This window comes from Acartia tonsa, chromosome 2 (assembly GCF_053477335.1).
Source record: "Acartia tonsa isolate MP-2025a chromosome 2, ASM5347733v1, whole genome shotgun sequence".
NCBI lineage: Eukaryota > Metazoa > Arthropoda > Copepoda > Calanoida > Acartiidae > Acartia > Acartia tonsa.
In genome coordinates, this window is record NC_137261.1 from 41,662,227 (window position 1) to 41,675,312 (window position 13,086).

Consider the following 13,086-nt stretch of genomic DNA (forward strand, 5'->3'; position numbering starts at 1 on the left):
TTTATTATCTAGAAAACTCTGGGTATGGTTTTGCTATATCTGCCCTGTCATGTCCCTTCAAATATAGAGCCCCTAGATGCTAGGGGCGCAGGCGCTAGTATAGCTATAAGATACAAGTATACTCATCATTACCTACCCCTAGTCTGAGTATGGCAGGTGTCCTTTTTTACTTTAACCAAAAAAATAGCCCATAAGCACAAAAGTTAAGCTTATATCTTTAAAATAATGTAAATAGACTCTTTTCCTGAAGTTTCAGGGCCTACTTAACATAAGAAATGAAAATGCAGACAAAAAAGATGAAAATTATTTTTTACACCATCCATTTTATCCCTGTATTTTCCTGTGTTTCTATCATTCTCTATCTTTCATTGCCAATTTTCCAGCAGTATTTTTGCTAAGATAAAAGCTACATTAGAGACCAACTATTTTCTCCTCAATATTTAATGATTATTTACTCTTATAAAGCTTATTTATAATGTATGTATATATTGAATAATGTATTTAATGATTAGATGACAAACAACAATGAGAGAAATTGGTTTCATGAATAAATAGGAATAATAATAATACAAATGGACCCACCTAGTATTTCTCTGGACAAAAAAAGTCATGATTGAGTAACATCCCTCTAAAAATTACACAACCTCCCACGCCCCAAATTGGCGAGGAAACCCTCCCAACAGGTCCCAAAGTCTGAGGCTGTATAATATATATGAAATATATATATACTTAGGGGTGGGTGCAGGGATAAATGCCGGCCAGAAATACTCCCAACAGTTTATCACAAATTATTTAGTAGCGAAGATATTCCACAACTAGGATTTTTCAGGGCATTATGACCGTCTGTATAACAGACAAAGTTAGCTAAAATTTTTAAAAACTATAAGATACACAAAATATTTATTCTATCTATTGTTGGTTTTTTCTTGGTTTTTGGTTCACACAACACATTATTTTTAAAACTTATTTTGGTAATACAAATTGCAAAAATAACATGAATAAGGAATAAATTCCGCGGGGGTAATTCGTCCGAGAGGCCATAAATCCTCCTTCAGAGCCGGGGAAACCTGTGTGTGTGTATAGTATTTGGAGGGGAGGAGGGATTTCCTCTGGCTCCGCTAACGGAGAACGGACATAGAATACATTAAGTAGGTAAACAAGATGACTCATACTTGCCTCTCTGTGTACATACACTAAAACTTTATGTGTATAAGTATGTCTGTTTGTGTGTATATTTGTGTGTAAATAAGAACAGAGAAACATATTCTAAGCACATTTTTTAGACACTTATGAACATGATCAATTAAATTTTATTGAGAGGAATAGTTACCCGAAGTAGATTTCATTATTGTAGAAGTGACCCAAAAAGTTTTTCATAATGCCACAATTTCGGTTTTAAAGTAAAGAGGAGTGGGAAAGAAAGCCCCTAAAAACAGATGGATAATCCCTCATTTTTATGACGTCACATTGAGTGACTTTCAGCGTCTTCCCCTTCATGTACCTATCATTTTCATAGCAGATACAAATTATTTTCAAGACTTATCCCCATAGATGAGTAACGATGCTATGTGAATAAATATATTCCTTCTTTATTCTTTTGGGCGATTTCCAGGACTATTAGGCTACAGTAAATTACAGCAAAGAATATTGTACAAATTCTGATGTTATTTTCATATATTTATGAGTATTAGAACCAAATTCTTGTTGAATATATTGATGTAATGCATGTGCTAATAATATGTATGCAAATAATCAAGGGTGTGTTGCACATGTGTGTGTGTGTGTGTATTTATTTGTTTGTTTGTGTATAATTTAGTAAGGGTAATCAAAAATCTTCCTATTCATAAATCCTTTTTATATCTCAATCTTTTATCCATATATGTAATCATATAAATCAAATAAATGTTAAAAGCAAAAATATTCTTATTTATGTTTGAGTAAGTCCGTCTGGCGTGTTTGATTTCCATTAAGAAGAAAACAAATACTGTGCCTTTACTTTAAGCTTTTCTTATTTGAAATTATACTTTGGTTTTGATAAGTACATAGTTATCAAGATACATTATTGTTTGTATATATGTCAGGTTTTTTTGTTAAGTCGTTAAGTCAGAGAGAATCATTGTCCTTACTTCGTATCTTATGGACAGTTTTTGTTGGTAAAATTTGATGCTGTACACCCCTGCATTAATGTGTTATATGCCTTGTATCTCAGGCTTAGCAGGGGCCTGGGAACTATTATATATTTCCTACTGTTGCTTATCAAAAGACAGCAATGCATGGTGATTACTCAAAATTAAAAAGATATTCTGTCCAATTATATTTAGGTATATCTATCAAACATTAGGTTTACCAACGTAAAATAAATAATTTTTCTGGGGATATGTTACTACTCTGTAAAGATAGGTATATCGATCTATTTTATCTTATTTCTGACAAATTTTATGTGCAAAAAATGAAATGGTTTTGGTAATAAACGTTAAGAATATATTTTTGATGTTTATGTTTTTAAATATAAATCCGCCAAAAAAGTCTGACTTCAACAGATGAACGGACATGAAGCTTTATAAGTCGCGTTACTTAAAATAAATCTAAAATAAATACGTGTAGTTTATGACAATAAAAGGCATTGTCTAATTAAAAACAGCATTTTATGATTTTAACAACATTAAAATCCATAAAATTAAAGGAAATAATGGTCAAAAATGTTGTTAATCTTAGTTTACAACTAAGATGTCCATACAACACTTTACTCGTACCTAAATTTAATACATTTTCAAAACATGAATAAATCAGTCTTGTACCTTGAATTAATAACGCAGTTTCAAGTTTAATTATTATTTAAATTTTTCGCATCTAGGAGCTCTGCATAAAGATGGCTGGGAAAGCAATAAAAATAGTCTGAAACCATCCTAAGGCTTTGATATAACATTTAAATAGCCTAAAGTCATCCTGGGTCCTATGTGAAGCTTCCTTAATATTGATATAAAGACAGTTGTCAACGGATAGGAAAAACTTATGTTGGCTATGAGACATTGTAAAGCGGACAAACACGAAAGGTTTAAATCCAGTCGTTTTTTCTTTGTTTGTGATCAAAGTATGTAAAGGTACAAAATATTTGTTTTTTTTCATTATGGTTGAGAACCAGTTTTGATCCGGCGGAAATTAATCGGATTTATAGCAAATCTGGAATTAAAAATAATATATAATTACAAAAACAAAACAAATTCTAATGCTTGAATTTAAAAATAGTAAATTCTGCATGAAACCAACCTCCCTGGTAAGGGTAAGATAGTAAACCTTTTTATAATTGTAAAATCCTCATAATATCACCAATAAAAACTGATTACAATCTCTAATTAAAAGGGGTTAATTTCAAAATTAATTTCACATAACAAATTCTTAAACCGCAACTACATTCTTGATTTATTTTCAGTGGTGTTCACAGGGTTTAGCAACGAGGGGATTGAACTTTGACGGGGTTAATAAGAGAAAAGGCAATGATACCATCAAATTTCTATATTAGAAGGGTGTTTATTTACATACTCCTTATTTACGCCTATGCATCTATGTATATTTTGCAATTCTTTATTAATAACTGCAAACAAAAATATTTCTCTTAAAATTAAGTTTCATTTTTCTTATTAAAGCTGTCATTTAATGAAAGCTTAATCAAAATTTCAGAATGATCATAATCTAACCATTAGAAAACTTCATTCTTTATTAAAAACTCTAGTTATGGTTCATTGGATTTTGATCATTTGTAATTCGATTAACACTTGATTTTTTATTGTAGAAAGAAGCTATAAAATTGTTGTCCTTATCAGCCAGTTTTTTTCTGACTGCAAATAAAATTTTCGAAAATAGTCAAGAAATTATGTTTCTTATTTGCTTTTGAACTAGTTACTTTCGTAACTTATTTTTTACATATCCAATTATTTAGTTATTTTAAAAAAAAATATTGGACTGGTATTGTTACACAATTTGGTTTATTTTGTTGTAGCAACCCCTAAAGTAAATAAGACGTGGTGTATGCAAACACAAATTGGAGGAAGGGTAATTAAGGTAATCATGTAATTGTAATTACATAATTGAGACTGTTTAGCCTGGTTCTTTAAATCTATACATTCATAACATTCCAGTTTTAGGCTGTGAAACGTATGAAATCTACTGTATTTTACAAGATAAGGTAACTACAGTATTGAATTGAACATTTTCGTGATTAGTTTCATAGCAGATACGTCGCTGTAAAACATTAGAATATAGACAAACGGTTTAACGTACAATGTTCTAATTTGGCATACACCCTTAGGCTTTGGAAAGTCTGACAAAGCTAAGAATTAAATTTGTGCATAAAGAAAAAGATTTCTTAAATGTCTAATTGATTTTTTATATTAACTTTATGGACTCTTCAAAAAAGTCTTTAGGTGTGTTGTTTTGCTATTTCCAATCCCTGCCTTATATAAACATTTTAAAATGCTCCTATCAAGAAAGACCACGAGTGAATTAGCCTAAACTTATGAAGCATGTTTTGCTTAATTGTTTGCAAATCACAAATTGCGAGTACAATTAAGTAAAGCGAAAGTAACACTGTAAAAATTTTACTTATTTCTAAACATGAATTTAAGGTTTTTTACAGTAAGAATATAAACAATTTGTTTATCGAATTATTCTTACAAATTAAATTTCAAAAATCACAAATTTTAAGTTTTTAAGGGGATGAAATTGTGACTTTTTAACAAAGGCAAAAGGATAAAATTACAAAACATCGTTTTCTGCAACAAAAAAAGAGTTCATTGACTTTTTGAAGCATTTTAACCCAAATTTTAAAAGACTTTTTTGGTAGATATATTAACTAAAAAATTTAACAGGGTATGTTTGTCCTTTCATATATGTTGTTAAATCAATGACAGCACGATACAATATCTTCAAATCAATTTGTTTGTTTTCACTATTTCAAAAACAACCCTCCCTACACTTGGATAGAGGGATAGGTCAATGTATTGAAAATTAAAGCGAAGATTTTAAGTAATTTATTATACAACTAGAAATCAAAATTGTCATAAAGTTTAATAAGGGGTTTACATTTTTAACAACCTATCCTATATAAGTTTGGAAACATTATCATCACAAAACTTGGAAAAAATTTATATTTTATTTTTTCCTTCATTAACCTATCCCTCTGACTGTAATGCTCCTAATACAATGAACTATCCTTCAATTTCAAACAACAACTTACTACACTTACAGAATAATAATAAAAATAACAACTTAAACAAGTACAATACATGTATTTATAAGACAAAGTAGCGCAGCAATGCTGATAAATATTTCCAAAATTTGTCTTTTACTTGGTATGAGTTGATATAAAAGCCCATTACATGTAAAACAAAAATAACATGAAAACTCTGCCATATCCTATTCTTTTTAAATATTCATATATTCAAAGGACAAATAATAAACTAAACATCCGTTTTCTAGTGTTTATAATCCAGCTTATGAACGTGTGCGTGTGTGTGGAAGGTTAAGTGGAAAATCAATAAAAACTATTTAATAATAATAATGGAAATTCTGAGATTTTAAACAATTTGAATAATGCACATGCCTTTTATAATATAACAGCCATATTTTGGGGGAGGGGTGAATATATAGAGGGGGATTAAAACCTATAGCCAATTATAAAGATGGGGTAATCCCCCCTCCTCTAACATTCCAAACTGACCGCAGGCACGCTACTCCCCCTCTCCCTACAGTCGACAAAGGCAATTTTTGATATTTTTATAATTTCTTTTAACATTAATATATTCTAATATAAAACAACTCTCCCTCTAATAGCAGCGTATTAAAGCACGTATTAAAACGCGTTGATAATCCTTTTTTATGTCCTTCTTTCATACATTTCAATAGCGTATTCATTTTATATATAGGATATAATATAATAATATCCACCTGTCCTATCCTATATAAACATTTGGGGGGATTTTGGGTCGTCACGTTTACAATTTATGGCAAGTTTAGCAAAGAGGCGTTCGGGCGACAATTTTTGTCAATTTTGTTTTCATTAAGTCTTAAATTGAAATAATCTATAAAGGAACTATACACTAAATTGACTTTTTATTACAGAGATAAAAAGTATTTGTATCTTAAATTGAATTGAGATAAATTGTTAAAGAAATCCTTGAAAATCTATAAAAAGTGTATAAACAACACTAAAATAAATAAACTAAAAAACAGCTAATTTTATATATAAATAAAAATTAGAGTACTTTTAGACCATGTTAGAATTGTAACTTTTAAATACATTTCAAATTGCAATGTTCTTTATAAAAGATATGTTTTTATGTAACATTTGGCTGCAAAAAGTGCTTTAGTTATATAAAAAGAGCTTTTTTACAGTACATCTTTGACCAAATAATTTCTCTTATGACAGTGCAAAAAAATGTGTCTCATTTTTCACTCACACATTAAAATTTTTCTTTCAATATTTTTGCAACTTAACATTTTCACTTTTCTTGGCAAATTTTATTAGGAATAAATTCTTAAGCCTACCTGTATTTAAACTGATAAAAATCACTTTTAACTCGTAACTTGTGTTTTAAAAAAGTTCACTAAAATAGTCTATATAAAAAGTTTATATAAAAACTTCACAAACGTGGATTCACTCTGACGACCGTCTCAAATAAAACTAAACTTTGCTTAGTCTTAGAGTAATACGGCAAAAGAGAGGGAGGGGAAAAGGGAAGTGGATAATAGGGAAATCTGAGAGAAGTCTCTTTAAGTTCTCTTCCTCTTTTTCGGCTTGAGATACTTTATCTTCCCCTTTAACACCCTAAAAAGGGGAATGGAGAATACACACAGAGTGATATAACTAGAGAAGGGGAATAGAAAAGAGATATGGTAAAGAAAAGAGAATAAAAAAGGGAGCGTGCAAGGGGTGTAAGAAAGATTCTGACACTCTTAGTGAATTTCGCTCCAAGTACTAAACAGGCTTTGCACCCCTTTTCTCTCTCTCTTTCTTTCTCTTTCTTTATAAGTCCAATTCTGTATATGAGTGTAAGGGAGGTTTAATACGGACGACACAAAATCACATCAATGTGCAATGTACATATAATTTTAGCAAGCATCGCTCCTTTCGCTCTTTGTCTGCATTCATTTTCTAGGTTCCTGGAGTGAATCTAATCCACAATGTGAATTTGTCTGTCTGTCACAATCACTAACAGAAAACCAAAATTGTGCTATATGTGTTAAATCATTGATTTATTATAGGCTGCTCAAATAGATCCAAATTTTTTAGGGATGCTTTGTGATGGTTTATTATTCAAAATGTCCGTCTGTCCGCGCTATTTTGGAAATATTCATTGGACAATATTTACGTCGGTGGCGGCTATAATTCAGAGATCTTGAGGCAAAAGACAAAGACCAATAAATTGACGTACATCCCAAATAATTATTAACAAAATTAACCCTTATGTTGTTTACAATTAGTGGTTGAATCGTTTGGAAACTCAGCTTTATGAACAACCAATCAAAATTCAAGTCCCCAAAGTTGTTGACAACAAATAAGAAACCGTTATCATCAAACTTTGGAGTGGACAAACGCAGGATGACTAAAATGTTAAGTTTATTAAGTATTTCTATATATGTTTGGTTAGGTTAAGCTAAAAATTTAAAAATAAGACCCCCCGCCCCACCACTACAACGGATTAGACTTTTTAAAAACCTATATATGGTTTTAAAAAGGGCTAGGTTAGGTTAAGTTTGTCAATCTTGCATTTGTCCTAGGACAGGTAACATCACTAAAAATTCGACCATCTTCCTATAAAACAATCTTGCATCCTGCCCAAAAAAGACCTTTCGAATTACAGAGAAGCATAAAAAGATGTTTTATATAGAGAATTTCTCGGAATTAGCGTGAATTCCGTGCTTACTCATGGAAAGCAAATAAATGAAGTCAAATGTGTATAAACAAAACAAAGTATGCTAAAAATTAAGTCATCATTATATGTAGAATTTTTTCAGCCGCAAAGTTACTTAGCAAGTCAGTAATGTATATTTAAAGCTCCTGTTAGCTCCGAAATAATAAAATATAAAAGTAACAGAATCCCTGTGTGTGTATCTGTCTGTCTGTAGCGAAGGATCTCGCTACTGCTCTCCTTTATAGTTTAGCTTCTCAGAGGTCCAGGGAAGGTTTATAACTATTTTGGGGGAGAGTAACAAAATTTTTAGTGAGGTAAACTGTGGGGCAAAAGTTTTTTAAGAATTCACCCAGGTCTCCTGCAAGATTTGAAGGTCTTAAAATTGGATTAACTTTAATGTTTGCATGAATGGAGTTATCTTTTGTTTGTAAAATCGATAGGTTTCTAAGTCCAACTTTATTCTTGTTAAGTTGAATTAAATTCTAATGAATTATGCTGAGACACACACACATACATACACACACAAATACACACACTTACACTCATGTGAAGTAGACACTCACTTGCACTTTTAATCTTTAACGGATATCCTATATAGACTTTATAAATTTGTAAAACACAAAATTCAACTTGATAACTAGAAATGCAGGCTAAAAATTTGACAATGTATGCAGACACTGAAGGTAAAAGTAAAAATTCAACTGCAATCGTCTAAATTCCTGGCAAGCCAGTAGCGCGTTTAAGCAAAATTCACCAGTGAGTCAATAATTGGCTGCATAATTAGTTATCTACCAAAACATTAATCTCATTAGACCGAATTGGTTTTTACTTTTCTTTGAAGCTATATAAATGTCTAGGGTGGTTTGTGGCTATTTACAACATTCTCTACGTTCCCTTAAAGACTAGGGGCAAAGTAACTAGTTCTATATATACAATAGCAAAGAAATTGTGTAATTTTGATACCGTACACAAAAAGTAAAGTTTTTTGTTATCATCGTGATGTAACATAAAGTGTAAGGCAATACTTTGATAATGCATTTTTGTTATCAAATCACCTATTTATTTATATTAGGACTACTCTTTCATGCTAAATTGAAGAAAAATCTTAAGAATATTAATTAAAAGTTTTACAGGAAATAATATTGCATATATGTGTCCAATAAATTCTCTTAAACCTGGATTTTTTCAAATATTCTCTCTATTTCTCTTTCTTTATATGACAACTTTATATCTGCTCTATAACTTACTTTGTCTGTTTGTCCATCCATATTATTTTGTACTTTGCTACTTAAGGATGTTGTCATCCTTGTATAAATATAAACTGTAAGACTAAATAAATAACTGTAATGCAATGAGTCAAATGGCATGATTAAAATTATGTGTTAATTCTAAGGGATTTAGGCATACTTCTTTGACAACATGCAGTTTGCAGAAAGAAAAAACATCAGCGAATCTAATCTAAAATTTTCTCACATTAAGGTTAATGGTAGGTTGGTGGAATACCAATGTCCAGCTTGTGCCGTAGTATTATTATCATCAAGTGAACACACACTCTAAACTAATTTAAACATAATTTTAAAGTTTTGGTTCTACTGCAGTTCACGGTAAAATATTCCTGGTAACGAATATTTTCAAAAAATCTATTAATTTTAAAGGCTGCTAGCTGCCAAACGGCTGAACATACAGATCATGCCCGCACACTGTTTTAAGCGAAATAAGAAGGCCTACAAATAATCTGTAATAGACATAAATCAATAATGCATAATTATCTCGCAGTGCAGAGAAATGCGCGAAAAAGACCTATTTTACGCGTTTTTTCTTCAGTGAAGCTTTCCCTGTGGATCATTGGATCTTGGCTATTCCAGATTATTTGTAGGCCTTCTTATGCCGCTTAAAATGGTGTGCGGGTATGAACTGTACATTCAGCTGGTTGGCAGATAGCAGCCTTTAAAATTCATAGATTTTTGAAATATTCATTACCAGGAATATTTTACCGTGAACTGCAGTTGATCCAAAGTTTTTGTACTTAAAGACGAAGAAAACGATATTTTACAATATAGACTTTAAGTTCCAAGCAAATTAAAAGCAATGCTATGGTATTGGATTGGTAGTTTTTGACAAATCTTAAGCTTATTTTTTTATTTAAAAGTAAATAAACTTTTAAAAGATATTGCCAAGAAGAATTAGATTCGAAATATTTTTTTTTCTTTTAACCCATTTATTATGTGAATTATTAGCAGTAACAGAAATGGGGTAACAATACTGCAGGGCCTTTAAAATAAAAGTTGACTGTCCTTTGGCCAAATTTTCATTCAGAAAGTCATTTAGATTGATTTTGATTCGTGTTTCTTTAGAAAGCTCTGGATTATAAAGCTACAAAAAAGAAATATGATGGATTTAAATTCCAAATAAAATTGTCCCAAAAGATTGCAAACTAGTTTTGCCATTCGGTAGCTCAAAGACATTTGGAGGTAAGGTTGAACTACAAACTTTTCCAGCAAATATAATTGGTTGTGCATAATTTTCTCGTTCATTGTCATATCCTTGTATTCGAGCTAAAGCTGAAAGGTTAAGGGTTATAAAAAAAGAATTTGTTCTGAATATTGCATTGTAAAAAATAATTATGAGTCATGGCAGCAATGCTAAATAAAGTTTAAACACTAACAGTTAACCTGTCTGTCAATCTTAACAAGGACAATCACATCTTAAATAATGATACTGCAAAAGATGAATAAATATTTTTTTAAAACCACCGATAAACCACGCCTCATTTTTTAATATAAATTGAAAATAAAGGTGGGAAAGCGGATGAATTGTTTTAGTTTTTATATAAGGTAAGGTGAGTTGAGAATATATTGGGCACTTGTTAGTCCCGCAGGGTTAGGGCACCGGCGGTAAATTAACCTTTTTCAAGAAATATATTTATTGTCTTATTTTTATTTCAATTCTTCTTAGATTCTGTTAGCCTTTTTATCTACATAGTTGACACAGGAGGTAGGTCATCTTTGTGTGCTTTGTTTGTATCGTAAGATCTCGCCAACCAATGGTTCTATGATGCTTCTTAACAATGTAGCTACTATACAAGCCCTGAGAACATCTTTTGGTCCCACTTAAAAAAAAAAATTAAATGGTTGGTTGACACTTATTTTTCCCCTTGTTAAAATTACCCTAAAAACCCTAGAAGCACAAGCGAAAGAACTAAAAATAGAATTATGTTTAAACAAATCTGAATTACATAACCAAATAGGAAAATAAATAGACTAAAAGACAATAATATTATGATTACTGATAAACTGAAAAGCATAATATTCTGTAATATAGGATTAACTTTTTATCCTATTCATAATAAATTACATAAAAGTCTTTACTCTTTCTCGAGACTGTTTTTCTTTGTAAAGCAAAGTCAGTAGTCACTACAGTTTCCCGGATTATAAAAATTTTGTTAAAATTTTGGCTACATTCAAAATATGGTTGATTTATGCAAAAAAAATGACAAATGCAACATATTTTTTCTGTAATGCAAAAATTAAGACGGTAAAAGCACTTTGAAATTTTGAGGCCCCCCTTATGGAGGTCATAAATTCATTGCATCAGAACTATGGCTTCATAGTGATCACAGGAAAGGCCTTGAGGAGTAGAATCAGGAAACTTTGTCCGTTTCAAAATATCTCGTTCCTAGCCTTAGAAAATCTAAGAAAAATATTTTAGAGACGATTTTTCTCAGGAGGTTGGCAGTACCCTCCACCAAAATAGTTTGAAACCTTCCCAGGACCTATGACACGCTACATTGTAAAGGAAAGCCATATCTGTTATGCATTTAGCGAGATCCTTCGGTACAAACAGACAGAGTCACAGACATAATGTTACTTTTATATTAGACAGATAATTTTGGAATAAAATTATGTTGATTCTTCTATATAAAATGTATTTTAGATAAAGGTTAATAATTCTTATGGATGATATTGTCATATTTGTTTTATCAATTCTATGTCTTTTATATTATCATTTTTTCTATTTGTATATGTTCCTCTGTTGTTATGGATTAATATATCCTTGTTTTTATAGTAGTTGTAAAATCGTACTTTTTATTACAAACAACATAAAACAAAAGTATCAATTTAATGTATCAAGCTCCAAATTTTGTCTATCTGTCTTTGAATCAATGAAATTTCATCACTTGATTTGTTAGATAAGCAATTTAGAATTTTATATCATGTTCTATTAGGGTGTCTCTATTTTTATTTTTTTAACAAAATTTAGGGCGATGTTTCAACATGTTGAGATGTTCGCTGATGTGTGTTTTCAAATTAGAGAAAAACACTAGAGGGGGAAGGGGTTAAATAAATGTATGTCACCATCCCAAGGACCTTGTTCCGACTCTCAATTTGATCTTTGAAGACCAATAGTGTCGAAAATATTAACACAGGCAAGTAGCAATAAATGATACAACCTATTCGAGACACCCTAATGAACATTTATGATACAGAAACACATTTAATTTTACAACTTTGCCCAACTGATAACAATTTGTTCTTGTTAAGAAATGATCAGAGGTGCGGGCATTTTTAAAATTCAAATATACAATTAAAGCTTTCAATCCTGAAAGATACATGGTTATTTTGAAAAATAAGTAAGGCAAATCTTTTTAACTGCAGTTCTTAAACAATGTAGGAAGATTTAATTTTTTTCCCTTTTCCCCCCAACATTAATTAGCAATAAAAGGCAAGATTCTAAATATAATTAGAATCGTCCATGGTCCTATCTTTGAGCTAGACCTGACTTTTAATATAATTCAGAGTTTATTTCGCTCATAATGTATAGTTAGGATACAATGTAACAAAGAGTAATATTTTAAAACAGCACAAATCAACGGAATACTTTCATGCTATTGACATATGAACTAAAGGTTATTTTACAAACAGATTTTATTTGACCTACAAAATGGAGTTCAGATTCCAGAAGGTCCTATTTAGGAAGTAGCCTTATAAATTAACAATCCTTAATATTTTGTATAGACTAAAATACCATTTTCCATTAATTTGCTGTATTCTGTATTGAATGCATACTCCAGAATATATGGTTCTCTATCACATTGTAAATCTTTACAAACAAACATGGGAGCAGATAGAAAAGCATATAAAATGGATAGATAGAGCAAGAGAATTGGATAGAAAAT

The 13,086-nt window shown here is 30.6% G+C and overlaps 1 protein-coding gene across 1 annotated transcript in view; it reads right to left on the minus strand.

The window, feature by feature from the left end:
* The window catches only part of LOC145311884 (uncharacterized), a 116,191-nt gene extending 109,506 nt beyond the window's left edge, over positions 1-6,685 (minus strand). Inside the window, exon 1 of the mRNA XM_080150907.1 lies at positions 6,544-6,685. The gene's annotated coding sequence lies outside the window, so the exon portion shown is untranslated. The remainder of the gene's footprint in view (positions 1-6,543) is intronic.
* Positions 6,686-13,086: the final 6,401 nt, after the last annotated feature.